The 18,580-nt window shown below is 36.7% G+C and overlaps 1 pseudogene; it reads right to left on the bottom strand.

Annotated features, from left to right (window-relative positions):
- Window positions 1–1,098: 1,098 nt before the first annotated feature.
- LOC100618461 (beta-1,3-N-acetylglucosaminyltransferase radical fringe-like) lies at window positions 1,099–16,271 on the bottom strand (annotated as a pseudogene).
- Window positions 16,272–18,580: the final 2,309 nt, after the last annotated feature.

Below are 18,580 nucleotides of genomic sequence, written 5' to 3' on the forward strand. Positions count from 1 at the left end.
AGAGATTTGGTAGAATTCTTTCTTTGTTTTTTCTGACAATTCATTTGTATAACATTGTGATTAGTTGTTCTTTTAATATCTGATAGAATTTATTTCTGAATCCATCTGGTCTTGGGTTTTTTTTTCTTAGGGAGTTCAGTGATGGTCTGTTCAATTTCTTTTTCCTATATTGGATTGTTTAGGTAGACTATTTCTCCCTTTGTTAGTCTATGAAACTATTTATATTTTTGTAAATATTCTTCCATATCACGTAGATTGCCATATTTATTGCCATATAATTGGGCATAATAATTTTTAATGATTGCCTTAATTTCCTCTTCATTAGAGGTGAGATCTCCCTTTTCATCTTGGATACTGTCAATTTGGTTTTCTCCTTTCCTTTTTTAAATTAGGTTGACCAGTAGTTTGTCTATTTTATTTGTTTTTTTTTCCAAAGTACCAGCTTCTAGTCTTAGTTATTAAATCAATAGTTCTTTTACTTTCAATTTTATTAATTTATTAATTTCTCCTTTGATTTTTAGGATCTCTAATTTAGTCTTCATATGAGGTTTTTTAATTTGTTCACTTTCTGGTTTTTTAATTTGCATGCCCAATTCATTGAACTCTGCCCTCTATAATTTGTTAATATATGAACTCAAGGATATAATTTTCCCCCTGAGTACTGCTTTGGCTGCATCTCATAGATTTTGAAAGGATGTCTCAGCATTTTCATTTTCTTCAATGAAATTATTAATTATTTGTATGACTTGTTCTTTAACTGATTTTGGAGAATCATATTGTTTAATTTCCAATTATTTTTTATTTGCTTCTCAATGTACCCTTACTAATTATTATGTTCATTCCATTTTGATATGAGAAGTTTGAATTCATTATTTCTGTTCTTTTGCACTTGTTTGCAATGGTTTTAGGCCATAGTACATGGTCAGTCTTTGTGAATGTACCATGTGCTATTTATTTTCCTCCACATATCTACTAACTCTAATTTTTTCTAAGATAGCATTCACTTCTCTTACTCTTTCTTATTTATTTTTTGGTTTGGTTTATCTAGTTCTGATAGAGGAATTGCCTTCCCTATCTCTTTTTTAATTAGATATAATTTTACTTTGGCTTTGTAGTATAAGGGTAAAAGAAGCAATGGATGGATTAAATTTCTTGGGGTACTGCTGCAGGCTGAAGGCACAAGCCACACTCACCAGGTTCCTCTGATTCTCTTGGCCTGGTAGCTCAGATGATCTGTCTGAGCAGGGTGTCAGCTGGCAGCCTCTGAAGTTTCTTCAGGTGGGAGTGAAAGAGAGTGCTATGTAGCAGTTTCACCTACAGCAGTCCCTCAACTATATATCCACTGTTGCAGTCATCAGGGAGTCTGTCCTTTTCAGCAGTGCTAATGATGTTGCCCAGTCTGGTCCAAGCGCTCATTTTGAGGGTAACACCTCTGCTGATGCAGAACCCAGCTACTTCTGTGGCAAACCAGAACTTGACTGTAGACGCAGTTCTACTTCCCTGGGTTCTGTCAGTTGCCTCAATAAGGTGGTCCAGGCTTGGTCCACCCACATAGACATCCTGACTTGGGGAGAAACCAGAGAGCAGCTGTAGAAGCCCTTGGACTTCACATAATTGTCATCATCCACAGGGCAGAACCATTTCCTTCCTCACTCAGTGAACTTGTCACACTCCACAGACTTTTTGCAATAAAGTGCTTGGTATGTATGCATAGAGGAACAATTGGTGTTAATAACATGATCTCCTGCTCGAAAGAGTAACTCTGGGTACTCACCATCCATGAAGATGAAAGTCTGTTTTTGAGTCCAGGAGATCTAGTTTCGGAAAAGAAGCTCCAGTGGAGACTTATGCTACTTCTTGGTGGTCTTCACTGTGATGAAGATGTCCCTGGGCTCCAGCCTGTCCTGCACCAGGGAGTGTGCAGATGGCACCGCCAGATATCTCTAGAGCATGTCCAGCAGGGGCTAGGCCACGCCCCCCTTCTGGGGCCTCTGGGCATTGGACAGCTGTGCACAGATCTGGGTCACCTGGGGAGGTGGCTTGGCTCAGACCACCCAGGAATCCTGGAGGCAGAGGAGGGACAGTAGCAGCAGAAAGGCCCCCAAGACTATGGCCAGCAGGAAGCAGAGTTTGCCAAGCCCCACGCCAGTGCAGATCAACCTTCAGACCCAGAGGCCCCTGGCTGGGCCAGAGACCCTGCCCACACAGGGCCCTGGGCCAGGAGTGGGCAGCCAGGACTCCAGGCTTCAGGTGTGGTCTCCTGACAGATGCTGAGCACCAAGGGGATGCATAGAGTAGCAGCAGGCCCTTTACCACTTTTCTCTACCTCAGTTTCACCCCAGTGCTAGCCCTCCACCTCTACTACTCAAGTGGAGAGAAAAGAGGGGAGCTGAGGGAAGAGCAGACAGCAGCTGCCGGGCACAATGGCGACGTCTACCCCTTTATAGCCATTTCCCCACTACCCCATGGGGAGATCAGCTTTACTTCCCATTCCTCCCCACCCCTCCAATGAAATTATTAATTGCTTCTATGACTTTTTATTTAACTAACTGATTTGGGAGAACCCTATTATTTAATTTCCAATTAATGTTTGTTTTGCCTTTCCACATACCCTTATTAATTGTCATTTTTATTGCATTATGATCTGAATAGGTTGCATTTGTTATTTCTTCTATTTTGCACCTGTTTGAAATGTTTTTATGCCCTACTACATGATCGATCTTTGTGAATGTACCATATGATACAGAAAAGAAGCTGTATTCCTTTTTGTCCCTATTTATTTTTCTTCACATGTCTATTAACTCTAATTTTTTCTAAGAATTCACTCACTTCTCTTACCTCTTTCTCAATTAATTTTTGGTTTGATTTATCTATATTTAATAGAGGAAGGTTCAGGTACCCAATAATATAGTTTTACTCTCTACTTCCTCCTTCAACTCCACTAGTTTCTCCTTTAGAAATTTGGATGCAATACCATTTGGTGCATACATGCTGATTACTAATATTTCCTCATTGTCTGTACTGGATTTTATCAGGATTCAATTACCTTCCTTATATTTTTTAATCAGATCTATTTTTACTTTGGCTTTGTAAGATAGCATGATTGCAACTCCTGCCTTCTTTTCTAAGTTAGGTCCAATAGATTTTACTCCAGCCTTTAATTTTTACTCTGTGGATATGCCTGCTCCATGTTTTTTTGTTTTTTTTTTTGTAGACAATATATGGTGTGATTTTGTTTTCTAATCCACTCTGTTATTTGCTTTTGTTTTATGTATGAGTTCATTCCATTCACATTCAGAGTTATGATTTCCACTTGTGTATTCCCTAACATTTTGATATCCTCTCATAGTTCTGCTCTTTCTTCTTTTACTTTATCTTTTTAAACCAGTGGTTTAATTTTAATCAGTTCCCCTAATCAATACTCTTATACTTCCCTTTCCTTCCCTCCATTTTTGTTCCCTTCTTCTAATTTCATTTATTGTCAATTTAGTTCCCTCCCACCATCTTTCCCTCTTTTTTTTTTTTTTGTACTCCACACCCTGCTCACATCCTTGGCTTTTCCCTTCTCACTTTCCCTGTAGGGTAAGATAAAATTCTATACCACAATGGATCTAAATGCTTTTCCCTCTCAGAATTGATTTCACTAAGAATAAGGTTTAATTATTAAGTATTAGAACTCTCCTCCTCTCCTATTTATAATAGTATTCTTCCCCTCCCCTTGCCATGAATCTTTTTGAGTGATATAGGTTATCCTATTTATCTTATTCAAGTTTCTCTTGGTGCCATCTTCTATTCCCCCCTCCCTTTTACTTTTTTTTGCATATTACCTCAGACCACTTATCACCCCAAGATCTACCTATGAATGATTCTTCTAATTACTCTAATATTGAGTATAATTTTTGAGAGCTTACAAATAACATTTTTCCATATATTAGTATAGAAAACTTGTTCTTATTGAAGCCTTTAAAGAAGAAAATTTAAATAAAATCATTTTACCATTTCCCCTCTCTTTCTCATTTACATTTTCATGTTTCTCCTGACTTTTGTGCTTAGATATCAAACTTTCCATTTAATTCTAGCCCTTTCTTTACAAATATTTGGAAATCTTCTATTCTGTTGAATGCCCTTACTTTCTCCTAGAAGTTTATGGTCAGTTTTGATGGGTAGATGGTCCTTGGTTGAAGAACCAATGCTCTTGCCTTTCTGAATATCATATTTCAAGCCTTGATGTCCTTTATTGTTGAAGCTTCTAGATGTATAATCCTGATTGGTGCTCCTTGATATCTGACTTGTCTCTTTTTGGCTTCTTGTAAAATTTTCTCCTTAGCTTGGAAGCTCTTGAATTTGGCAATTACATTACTGAGGGTTGTCTTTTGAGGATTTAGAGTAAAGGGTGTTCTATGAACTCTTTCAATATCTATTTTGCCCTGTTGTTCAAGAAGATCAGGGCAGCTTTCTTGGATAATTTCTTGTAGTATGATGTCAATATTTCTGTTTATTTTTAGGTTTTCAGGTTTACCAATGATTCTCAAATTGTCTCTTTGGGACAAATTCTCCTGATCTATCATCTTGTCAGTGATATATTTTATGTTTACTTCTATTTTGTCAGTCTTTTGAGTTCACCTAATTAGTTCTTGCTGTTTTACAAGATCATTGACTTCCAATTGCCCAATTCTTGTCTTTATAGTGTGCTTTTCTGCCATAATCTTTTGATTTTCTGCTTTGATCTTTTTATTTTCCTCTACAATCTTTTGATTTTCCTTTTTGATTTGATCTATCCTGCTTTTCATGGCTCCCATCATTTTTTTTATTCTCCAGTTGGTAGTTCCTGTCTTTTAAACTATTATTTCTTTTTTGAATGATTTACCACTTTTCTTACCAAAATTCATTTATCTTTCTCATGAGCTCTGATTTCAATTCTTCAAGAGCTTGTGACCAATTTCCATTTCTTTTGGAAGGTTTGGATTTATTTATTTGTTCATCCACTTCTGCTATTTCGTCTGTAGTCTGGGATTTTCCTCTATAAAAATTATCCATGCTCAATGCCTTCTTCTTGTTTCTCTTAGTGTTGGGAGGTTGTTTTTTCTGGGCATTGTTTGCCATCACTAGTCTGGTTTTTCCTTCTATTTACAGTTAGAAGTCTTAGTGAGAAGTGCAGGATCTCTGTATATAGAGTTAAGGAGAAAGGTTTTGTTTTTTTTTCCCCTGAGGCCACCTCTCAAGTCTCTAAAGCTTCTATGGTTTGCTGCCCTTGCCTATGCTATCTCCCCACCCAAGGTCTGTGCTCCTCAGCCTGTTGGGGTCTCAAGTCTAGCTGCTCTCAGGGGTAGGTCATTGGTGGTCTCAGTCAGCTGCCAAGGACTTAGGGGTGTTTCTTGCTCACTCTAGAAGTGCCCCTCACTCACTGATTTTAGCTGGAGCTGGCTCTGACTCTGGCTTCTTAGGTGGAGTGGGGGATGGTTGATCAGCTCATGTAACCCAAGTTTTATTTTGCATCCCCCTAAGCTTAGACTTTGCATTCCCTTGAGTTTTGGCTTTGCCCAAATTCTTAAATCATTAAATTTACTAATATCCATTTAATCGACCTTGTTTTCAATTTTTTTGTTGTTTAACATTTTGGCCAAATTGCTTAACTGTGAACATATGTATCAGCTCTCTTATCTAAATCCTATCTGATGAACCTTATTTAGATCAAAAGAGGAAAGTATGCCACTTTTCCATCTGGTTCTCCAGTTGGAAGTAACCTAATACTTTTTTTCCCTAAAACTATTTTTGTGGATTTTGGATTTTGTGATTTATTTTTTCACAAACAACCATGAATACCACCAGATTTGGAATTCCTTTTCTATAATATCTTCATGCTGCTCATGATGTCTATCCAAACATTTTCAAGACTATGCAGAGAATTTGTCTCTTTTCAGTTTTATTGATAGAAATAGACCCAATATGAATATTATGTAGATAATGATACTCATTTCTTTAAAATCCAGCCCTCTCCCTATTGCTCTAATTTTCTGTAGAAAGGGGAAAAGTTCTGTAGAAGTTTTATATCCCACCTCTAAAACTCCTACAATCATCGATTCCAAGTCCAAGCTTCTGATTTAAAAAAAATAAAGAAATTGAAGCCCAGGTAATTTGAGTAAGAGGCAAATTAAAAAACCTAGTTTGCTGTATCCATGATCAGTGGTCTTTCTGCTCAATATGCACCCTCCTATTCAAAGGAATATGCCACATTTTAATTAGCTATGATATTGTTTTATTTTTACTTTATAATAGTCCATAACTAAGAGAGAATAAGCATTAACAAAAATAAAAAAGAATAACTGGGCATTATAAGATGTATATCTATTCATGAATTCTCCTGATTGTAGTAGCTTTTCCAGTCATCACTAGAATTCCTCTGTTCTTTATCTTGCTAGTCAACAATTCATTTTTCTGAGTCTTTTTATTGAAATAAGAACCTGTGTGATTCAGTTTTTGCAATTTAAAAGTCTTCCCCACTACTACTTTTAATGTTCTGAATGAAAATTAAATTAAAATGTTACCCACTATATCATATTACTTTACCTTAATTTCCCCTTCTTTTACCTAAAATGGACCTTGTTTAATCAAATTTATTTTAATATTTTATCTAATGAAACTGAGTAAAAAAAGTTAGCTTTTGCGAATGTAGCAGTCCAGCCCATATGTATAATTAAGAGGAAAGGCTTGTGTGTGGGCACATGGCCATTCTGCACATGGCAATGAACTATGTTCTCAGAGTGGCTGGAGTTAGGGCACGAAACTTTTCTTCCCTTTGTCTCACTCACCTGAGGATAAAAACTCGACCTTCACCTTGTCGTAATGTGCAATTATCCAATGGCAATACACTATGTAACTCATCAATATGTATTGAGACACTATGTAACCTATCAATATGTATTGAGTACATTTGCGTATCAAAGAGATTAAATAGGGAGCCATGGCCATCTCTTCCTTCTTCTTCCTCTTCTCCTTGGACAATCTCACAGGTTTGCTCAACACTGTCTTTCCACCTTTCTCTCTCCTCTCTATCTCTATCTGAGACCTGGCTTTTGGCCAGGTGTCTCTTTCTTTTCGAATGCTAATACCTAGCATTCTTTAATTCTTCCTATCATTCTCTATTCATTCTCACAGCTGAGCTATATCATCCTCTGACCAGTGAAGTGTTAAATTGGGATCTCTGTATGGAAGATAGCCTTCCACTGATATCCATTGATCTGGGCATGGCTGTGGCTCCAAGATATTAATAATAACTGATCTCTGACTCATTTTTGACATCCTGAACTTGGCTCCCTCATGCCCTTCATGACATCCAGAACTTCTATCCTTTTCCTATCTTCCTACCTTAAGGCTTCTCGCAGGCTCGAGAAGCCTTAGTGAATATTCAAAACCTTTTCATAAATTTTCATGTTGTCATTAGGGAGCATTTGCCTCAAATTCAAAAGAGGTTATTTATAAATAAATATAAATATATATATATATATATATATATGTATATATATATATATATATATATATATATATATATATATATATATATATATATATATATATATATATATATATAGGATATCCTGGGAAATCATGAAAAAAATACAAAGGAAGGGGGCCTTGCAGTCCCAGATCTCAGACTATATTATAAAGTAGAGGTCACCAAAACAATCAGGTACTGGCTAAGAGACAGAAAGGAGGATCAGTGGAATAGCCTGGGGGCAAGCAACCTCAGCAAGACAGTATATGACAAACCCAAAGATCCCAGGTTTTGGGACAAAAATCCACTATTTCATAAAAACTGCTGGGAAAATTGGAGGACAGTGTGGGAAAGATTAGGTTTAGATCAACACCTCACACCCTACACCAAGATAAATTCAAAATGTGTGAATGACTTGAACATAAAGAAGGAAACTATAAGAAAATTAGGCCAACACAGAATAGCATACATGTCAGACCTTTGGAAAGGGAAAGACTTCAAAACCAAGCAAGACTTAGAAAGAGTTACAAAATGCAAAATAAATTATCTGGAATACATCAAATTAAAAAAGTTTTTGTACAAACAAAACCAATGTAACCAAAATCAGAAGGGTAGCAACAAATTGGGAAACAATCTTCATAAAAACCTCTGACAAAGTTTTAATTACTCAAATTTACAAAGAATTAAATCAATTGTACAAAAATCAAGCCATTCTCCAATGGATAAATGGGCAAGGGACATGAACAGGCAGTTCTCAGCCAAAGAAATCAAAACTATTAATAAGCGCATGAAAAAGTGCTCTACATCTCTTATAATCAGAGAGATGCAAATCAAAATAACTCTGAGGTATCACCTCACACCTAGCAGATTGGCTAACATAACAGCAAAGGAAAGTAATGAATCCTGGAGGGGAGGTGGCAAAGTGGGGACACTAATTCATTGCTGGTGGAGTTGTGAATTGATCCAGCCATTCTGGAGGGCAATTTGGAACTATGCCCAAAGGGTGATAAAAGACTGTCTGCCCTTTGATCCAGCCATAGCACTGCTGGGTTTGTACCCCAAAGAGATAATAAGGAAAAAGACTTGTACAAGAACATTCATAGCTGCACTCTTTGTGGTGGCCAAAAATTGGAAAACGAGGGGATGCCCATCAATTGGGGAATGGCTGAACAAATTGTGGTATATGTTGGTAATGGAATACTATTGTGCTAAAAGGAATAATGAAGTAGAGGAATTCCATGGAGACTGGATCAACCTCCAGGAAGTGACACAGAGCGAAAGGAGCAGAACCAGGAAAACATTGTACTCAGAGACTGATACACTGTGGTACAATCGAAGGTAATGGACTCCTCCACTAGGGACAATGCAATGTCTCTGAATAATCTGTAGGGATCTAAAAAATACTATACACAAGCAGAGGATAAACTATGGGAGTAAAAACACCGATGAAAAGCAACTGCTTGACTACAGGGGTTGAGGGGATATGACTGAGGAGAGACTCTAAATGAGCACTCTAATGCAAATACCAACAACAGGGAAATGGGTTTGAGTCAAGAACACATGTGATAACCAGTGGAATCCTGCATCGGCTATGGGAGAGGGAAAGGTTGGGGGAGGGTGGGAGGGGAGGAAAAGAAAATGATCTTTGTTTCCAGTGAATAATGTTTGGAAATGACCAAATAAAATAATGTTTAAAATTTAAAAAAAAAAAGAAAATGATCAACAAACAAAGAGACAGAGAAGCAGTAGTAAGAAAGGTAGGAGGAAAACCAGAGCATCTTTCCTCTAATCTTTAAACAACTGCCCTTCACATATGTAATAGGAAAGACTCATGCAATTTCCCATATGTGAAAGAGACTGGGGAGCCTGATTCTGGAAAGGTAAGGTGATAACTAATAGAACTGCCTTCCTTCACAATTTGGAATATATATGGACATTCCTGACCTGGTCCATAGCTGCTAACCTCACAGTGAGGAGACTGACACTCAGTTAACAGTGTAACCAGAATCTTCATGCATTGAGAGGACTTTAACTAGTACAAGTAAATCCCTTGGTTTTACTCTTGGCTCTTCTGACTCATCCTTGTTCACCACTCATGTTCCAATGAAGAAGCAAAAGGTGCCTCAAGCCTTTAACTAACTACCAGAGCTCTGTTATTTTGGTCCAGGAAGGCATCATTCTACTGGGGCTGTTGTTTCTGTTATGTTTATTTTGCTTGTTTTTAGGTGAAGGAGACCAGAGGTGGGTATGATCTTTTGATTTTTAAAAGATTTAAAGAGTGAGCCACCAGAGCTCCAAAATTTGGAGATTCCCAAGACCTCTGACAGAAAAGAGTGAGTTTCTTAGTCATGAGTAACCTTCTTGACCCATCCCAGTGATGGCAAAAGACTCATATAATGGCTAGAACACATCTGGAAATAAACTTGATGAGACAAATTAAATGTAGAAACTGTCTTAAGTTCAATGCTTCTTTCTCTAGAAACCAAAGTGGCATATAGGAAAGTGTACCTTTAGGTGGCAGAGAACAGAAATATTTATAACTTCTATTCTTGGTAGAATTCAAAGTAAATATCTCTTTATAAAAAAAAAAAATATATATATATAGACATTAAATTACAGCTTGTTGATTAATTGAATAATTTTATTTCCACTGACAGAAAATATAAATTAATTTTAAATGCATATCTCTTTGCATATTTGTGTATGTTTCATTGTATACAGTTTTGATGTGGTAGTTTGATAGGGTAGAGGAGAGGCTGGAGATATGTCCCTTTAGAATAAAAGCAAAAGATGGAGGATAGGGAATACAATTTGAATGAATTGCAATTTTGCGATTTAAATGAATACAAGTAATAAGGTTTGAAGCAAGTCATATTTCTCAGTGTACAAATACTAATTTTCATTTTATACAAAATTTGTTGTGCCAGACTTCCTTGGTAACACTTCAATACTTGCCTATTAATTTTTATAAGGAAATTGTAAACCATTAACTTCTAGTGTCCATTCTTCCTGAAGAAAACTGTGACATGTCTTCTTCAACATGGTAAAGTTTTCAATATTTATCATAAAATATAAGCTTTATCTCAAAGAATATTAAAATATTAAGGAGCTCTTATTACTCACCAGGCTATTTCCTTTATTCCCAAGAAAATTCTTCATCCCAGCATTCGCTCAAAAACTGGAATTCATGCATTGTAATTATCTGTAGGCCTCTATGACCTCCATTGAAGGAAGGCAACCAAACCAATCACATCTCATCCTCACCAGGCCTTATTTTCCTTCCACCCTTTTTGTCCCTTGTCATGTCCATTTAAACCCCTTGAGGGCAGGGACTGTCTTTATTTTACTTATACTTTTATTACTAATACTTAGCAGATTATTTGGCATTAAGTAGTAAGTACTTAATAAGTGCTTATTGATTTAACTTTGTCTTAGTGTCAAACTGTTAATTTAACATTGTATGATAATATGTTTTACTTTTATTCTGTTAAATGTTAAATTATTTTGCAGGGTAATCTCACTAGTAATTTGATATTCTTGACATAAGGTTTTCCTGGTTAGATAGTAGGATTTACATATTTCCCAAGTTAGGCGTTCACTCTATAAACATGGATAATAAAGCTTCTAAAATTTGTTAAAATTAATTTAATATATCTACTCAATTATTACATTTTATGAAGTTTATTAGAAAGAATAGACAATCATAGTTTTAAATCTCATTCTTACTCTAAATTCAGACCACATTTTTCCTAGCCTCCATTAACCACTCTCTTCCACCTTATCTGCCAACTCTCTCCTCCAGTTCATTCAAAAGCCTCCCACAAGACCTGCCTCCACTCTTATATTGACATATAGCATGTAAGGGACACAAACTCTTGCATTTAGAGAATATGGATGGATAGGTCAACCCTCCAGGAGAGGAAGGAATGAGCTTCCCTGAATCAAACTTAATGTATACTCTTCACAAATTACTGTGGTGGAAAGCTTAATCATTAAGTGGTTTCAAGCAGGTATTATATCTCTCTATATTAGTTCTTTCCTTTTTTGAACAATAAGTCCCATTCCTGATGCATTTGCAGCTTAGATGTTCAAAAATATATTCACCATTGACATATTTTTATTCATTTATATGCATAAATGTTTTTCCTTCAGTGAAATAATTTATTTTTAAGCTACTATCCATAACCAAACATTTTGATCATGCCATTTTGTTGCAAGGATAACTCATTTTCTAAACATAATATATACTCTCTAGGATGCTGTCCACTAAGTGATGAATTTGGGGACTATGAAGATGGAAGATAGAGAGAGAGAGAACAAAATGTCTCTTGATGTCATAAAGCACCTTCTTCATCCATTTTAACAATGGTGAGAAAAAGGCTTGCTACTGCTTAAGAATATTGTTTGAAAAAAGAAAGTACAATTATTCATATTACAAAGCATATCCAAAAATAATTTAAAACAGAAATAAGTTAATATAAAACATTTGAGGTTGCCATTTTAGACAATTTTAGCAAGCTTAGAATGATTGCTTCAACTAAGTATAGAAAGAGTTGAAAGGATTAGCATATTAATGGACTGACTCAATTTTCTCTGTCACTCTCTCCTCTCTATCTCTGATTCATTGACTGTGTCTCTATCTCTTTGTCTCTTTTCCTCTCCTTCAATGTACTTCTTTTATAAAAGGTAATAACCTTCCTTTACTCAAAATACCATTGGGATTTAAAAAGAAACCTTACAGGATGTCAAGTTCAATTCACTTAAGAGATGAGAAAATTTAGGCATAGAAAGATAAAATTACTTTCACACATATTAAATGACAGAACTAGGATTTGAGCTCAGATATTCTGATTTTACCCCTAATTGTACCATTTTGCATCCACTACAGAAAATCTAAGTATAATATGCTTGTGAAATAATTCAGCCCAATTTGGGTTTGATTTTAGATAAATTAAGGTATATCCTTAGAAGGAAATTCTTGACTACCTATATTCTCATAAGTAATTTTAATTAGTCCAGCCTGGAATCATCAGAAATTATCTTCTACTTAGTTTCAAGCAAAGTAATTCTTCAATTGGAATGATATCAAAGTGTGTTTGTGTGTGTGTGTGGGGTGGGGTGTGTGGCTGTTGAAGGGAAGAAAAGAGTTGATGTCTGGCATATTGAACAATAATTCATGAATGAAAGTTAACTTTATATTTCTATTCTGAGGGATAATTATTTCTTAAGATGCTAAGATTTAATTACAGGGATTAGTATAAGGAAGTAATGATTGGAAAGAAACCCTACAGGGGAATAAAACATCTAATGAAAGTTCTGAATACCTGTTGTGTAGTTCTTTTTATTTCTCTCTATTAATTTTTGTAATATTAGATTTCATTTGGCATCAGATCAAACATTTAAAGATGAAGAGATCATATTGTTCAAAACTCTCCTTTAAAGTATAAAGAAACAGGTTAAGAAAAATCAAGGTTTCAAACAACAAGGTATTTTTAAATTTCTGCTATATGCCATGCCCTCTGCTTGGCATTAATGCTTATGGGGGCAAAAATGAAGTATGCTAATATTCCCTTAGAATATAAATATTCTTTTAGTGGTAGGATAATAACATATATATGCATATATAAGATGATACAAAATATAGAAAAAAAGTAAATACACTAAAATTTGTGTTTGAATAAAAGCAGTAGGCTATGAGTTAAGATATGGCATTTGGAAGGAGTTTTGAAAGAAGCTAGGGGATTTAAAAGAAGAGAGGAGGAACACAGTCTAACAAATTATTTCAACAAATGTTATTGAGGGTTTAATCATCTAATTAAAATGTCTAGACCTGTTTTCTCATCTGTAATATGAATAATTTTGACTAAATGACCTTTATATTCTCTTTATAGTTAAAATTCTGATCCCTTGATCAGTTAAACCTATATGTCTGGATGGGAATTTTTTGCATTTGTTTTACCTTTCTGGAGATAGTTGGGTACATTTTTGAGAGGTTTTGGATCTCATTTAAGTGACTCTATGATTTTCCAGGGCTTCATGAAATAAGTACGATACTATCTGAAAACAGAAGCAACCTCACCTACCTATATAGGGAATTCCTCTTCATTTTAATTCTACCCTGGAGTGGGAACATATATATTTTTTCCATTATACAACTCATTTGATATTAATAATTAAAATGCTTTGAATGAAATTACCAGTTTTTGATAAATTTTCAAGTAATTTTGTATGATTTTAATTAATGAATAAGAACCAACTTGATAGAGGGAAGCCTTTGAAGTAATATTTTACGGTTTTAAATTATTTTTAAATGGTTTTAAAAAAAGCAGAATGAGATCTTGAATTCTCCATATCAGTCAGGTAATCTTGTGATAGCAATGGTGGTGTTTATTCTAAAATATCAGGTGTTAAAGGTTGTTTGTTTCAAACTGGGAGAAAATTTTTATAAAAAACTTCTCTGAAAAAAGGTTTACTTTCCCAAATATATAAGGAAGTAAGTCAAATTTACAAAAAAATCAAACTATTCCCCAATCGAAAAATGGTCAAGGGACATGAATTGGCAGTTTTCACATGATGAAAACAAAACTATCAATAAGCACATGAAAAAGTGTTTTAACTCCCTCCTGATTAGAGAAATGCAAATTAAAACAACTTTGAGGTAACACCTTCCACCTAACAGACTGGCCAATAGGGCAGCAAAGGAAAGATAAATGTTGGAGGGGATGTAGCAAAACTGGGACACTAATACACTGCTGGTGGAGTTGTGAGTTGGTTCAACCATTCTGGAGGGCAATTTGTAATTATACTCAAAGGACTTTAAAATAATGCTCACCTTTTGATCCAGCCATAAGACTGTTGGGTTTGTACCCCAAAGAGATAATTGGAAGAATACTTGTACAAAAATATTTATAGTCACACTCTTTGTGGTGGCAAAATTGAAAAAATGAGAGGGGTTGGGGAATGGCTGAATAAATTGTGGTCTGATGGTGATGGGTTACAATTGTGCTGAAAGAAATGATGAACTGGAGGATTTCTATGTGAACTGGAAAGGCCTCCAGAAATTGATGCAGAGCAAAAGAAGTATAACCTGGAGAACATTATCCACAAAGACTGATGCACAGGGCACAATTGAATATAATAGATTTTTCTATTAGTGGCAATGCAATGACCCAGGATAATCCAGTGGAACTGCTTGTCAGCTTTGGGGGATGGGGGTGGGGATTAAGGGAAAGAATATTGAATCAAGTAACCATGGAAATATTTTCTAAATAAAAACAAAGGGGGAAATGTTGTTTGTTTCATTCTAATAGTGTCATCAAGGATAGTACCGAAATATTTGTGAATTATTCTCAATTATGTTTTATTAAATTCACAATGGGGTTACAGAGGTTCAGCAAGTATTGCTCTTCTCCTACTTGTCTCTTTTGGTTGGTGGCAGTGGAGGAATAACAGTCTAATTTTTTTTTTATGTTTGGTATCATTTCCTCCTTTCAAACACATTAAGAATATGTATCTTATGCCTTCACATCAGTGTGACCCCTGGAACAGACATATTTTCTGTATATTTGGTTTAGTAGTGCTGATTCCATATATTTGTTTTTTTAACTGTCTATGCTATTTCCTCAATAAGCATGTGTAGAACTTATATGAGTACATAGTACCTAGACCTTCCCAGTAAAAATAATTCATTGGAAATATATTTTTCTATCTTTCATGTTTTATTTTATTATGATTTTATTTTTATGTTCCATATATTTATGTTCCCTAAACTCAATTGAATTTGTTCAACAATATTTCATTCCCCACAATACTCATTTTTTGACCTTTATGAAATGCCTTGGTTTATGATGTTTCACCATTTCACTCTACAAGATTTTCCAGATTTGTCTACATTGTAAATTGGCTATATGGTTGGTTTCCATATCTCTTCACTTTGAAATAGTTCAAATTTTACCTGACTACAATATTTCTTTTCGGTCCATTAGTCTCCTTGCTATTGCAATTAGATTGTATCAGTTATGGTTCTATATAAAATTTTAATAATTTGTGTTCATGTACTTTCATTCATTCAATTTCTAATTAGAAGTACTTATAGCTCATATTAGAGTCATTTCAATTTCATATCTCTTTTCTCATGCTTATACATTTCACTTTGTAATAATTTTATTTTTCCTTTATGTTCACATCATAAATGAGTCACTTCCTCTGTGTAGATCTAAGAATGGCATGTATACTGGACTTTACAGTCAGTTCAGCATAAATGCTAGCATTTAGCCAATTATGAGTGAGACAGAAATTCAGTCAGAAGCAAAAAATAATTTAGATCTAAATTTGCTTTGTTCAATGTTAGGTAGAAGCTACACTAAGTCTGAACTCTCTAAAAATCTATGTGATAAAGGATACAATCTCACCAATTGTGTGTGTGTGTGTGTGGGGGGGGAGCTGTAATACTTTTGACCTTGCTCTAACTTTAAAGAAAATAGCCCTTAATAAAATCAAATTGAATTTAAATAAATGACCATTTGGTCATTTAATATAACATGAGATATAAAATATATATATATGTGTATATATATATATATATATATACATATATATATATATATATATAATAAAGACTCCAATCATCATGACCATCCTGTCCATAGGAATATAAGAGAAAGAAACTTTCAACATTTCAGTAGTACTCCTAGAATCCTGAGAACCAAATTACAGTAGACCTCAAGAGGATTGAAACTTGACTAATTGCCACACTGCCGAACCTTGTGAGGGTAGCCATTGGGTCGTCGACCCCTGGTGAACCAGGGCTTTCCTCACCCAGCATGTGAAGACTGCTTCGGTGGAACAGGCAGAAGAAACCAATAAGAAGGTTCAACGCCTGAGATGGTGACGCAGCAAAGCACTGTGGAGTGCTTAGTACATGTTGGAGCACAAAAGACAACACGGCCATCCAATGCAGCTGAGGAAGTCTCCAGGTATAATGAATTTTCATGCCACTGGACCCAGGCTTCTAACACCGAGAGAGTGGGACTGTCTCTGTACAAGTATCTTTGTGCACACTCATCTATCCTAACCCCGTCCACCCTCTTTGAGACCTGCGGCGATGGGGGAGTGGTGAAGCAACAGGTGGAGATGACCACTGGCAGTTGTAGTCATGATCCTGCATGTAGGCGGCCCACGGACCAGTGATTGCTTGGCCCTGTAAGGCAGCAGGGACGTTTGGCAGCATCCTGGGTGACAGAGCAGCCCTCTCTAGGACAGCACTGCTCACCCTAATCAAGGGAGGGGACTAGAAAAGGTGTCCCAAACATTGCGTGCCCTACAAATACCCGGTCAGCACACCGCGGCTGGCAGGTCATCCCTTTAAGTGGTTGAAACCAAAGAAAACATAATACAAAGAAACTCTTACTAGGAGCATGGAACATCAGAACATTTACTTGATAGAGAGAATACCCCAAGACCTGAGAGAAGAACAGCTCTAATCAGTAAAGAACTGGCACAATATAACATTGACATCGCAGCCCTAAGCGAAACATGCTTACCAGAAGAGGGATCATTCAGCGAATCCACCACTGGATACACCTTCTTCTGGAAAGGTAGAGCTACAAATGAAGACAGAATCCACGGTGTTGGCCTGGCTATAAAGACCAGTTTGCTCAAACAGCTGCCAGACTTGCTTGTGGGCATCAGCGAGAGGCTCATGAAGATCCGTTTGCCTCTCAGCAAAGACCGGTATGCCACAATCATCAGCACATATGCCCCAACACTGACAAGCACAGAGGTGACCATCGAGCAGTTCTACTCTGACCTGAGTGCCGTCCTGCACTCAATGCCCACAAATGACAAGCTGATACTACTGGGAGACTTCAACGCCCGCGTTGGCCAGGACCATGAAAGATGGAAAGGAGTGCTCGGCAAACACGGTGTGGGCAAAATGAACAACAACAGCCTACTGCTACTTAGCAAATGCTCAGAGTTCGAACTCACCATCACAAACATTGTGTTCAGAATGGCAAACAAATATAAAACAACATGGATCAAAACAGTGGCATCTCATGGACTACATCATTGTACGCCGGCGAGACATCACCAGAGCCATGAGAGGAGCTGAATGCTGGACAGACCACCAATTGGTTAGAGCGACTCTTCAAATGCCCATTGCACCTTGCCATCCAAAATGTGCCCAGACAATTTGTACATTTCACAATGTGAGTCGTCTTAGAGCTCCAGACCACTCACTGGAAACTCAACCGAGAAATGGAACCAGTTCAGAGACACAATGAAGGAAACATCAAAGGCAGTCCTAGGCCCCAAACAATGCAACCACCAGGACTGGTTCAATGAGAACAACAATGCTATTGAGGACCTATTGAGCAAAAAGACCTTTATGGAGTGGCAAAATAACCCAAACTCTGTTCCTAAAAAGGACAGATTCATATCTCTCCAAGCCACGGCACAGTGTGAGATCAGGAAGATGCAAGACCAATGGTGGGAAAAAAAGACAGAAGAAATCCAGTGCTGTGCTGATACGAAAAACTACAAACAGTGCCCTCAAGACTGTCTATGGGCCATTAAAACCCACCACCACTCCCTTGCTATCCTCTGACGGTGACACTCTCATAAAAGATAAAAAAAGGCATCAGCAAGAGGTGGAAAGAACACTTCAGTCAGCTTCTCAACAGACCCTCTTCAGTCGACCAAAACGCCCTTGACCATCCCCCAAACCCGAACCATTGAGCAATTTGACGTGTCTCCTTCAATAGAAGAAGTCCAAAAAGCGATTAAACAAATGAGTGCAGGCAAGGCACCTGGTAAAGACGGGATCCCAACCGAGGTGTACAAGGCCTTAAATGGAAAGGCTCTCCAGGCATTCCACATAGTGCTGACCAGCATATGGGAAGAGGAAGACATGCCCCAAGAACTCAGAGATGCCTCCATTGTAGCCCTATACAAGAACAAAGGATCATGAACAGCCTGTGACAACTACAGAGGCATCTCACTACTCTCTGCTGCTGGAAAGATCCTCGTCCATGTTATACTAAATAGAATCCTGTCATCTGTTTCAGAGCAGAACCTGCCTGAATCACA

Source organism: Monodelphis domestica, chromosome 8 (assembly GCF_027887165.1).
Source record: "Monodelphis domestica isolate mMonDom1 chromosome 8, mMonDom1.pri, whole genome shotgun sequence".
NCBI classification, from domain to species: Eukaryota; Metazoa; Chordata; class Mammalia; order Didelphimorphia; family Didelphidae; genus Monodelphis; species Monodelphis domestica.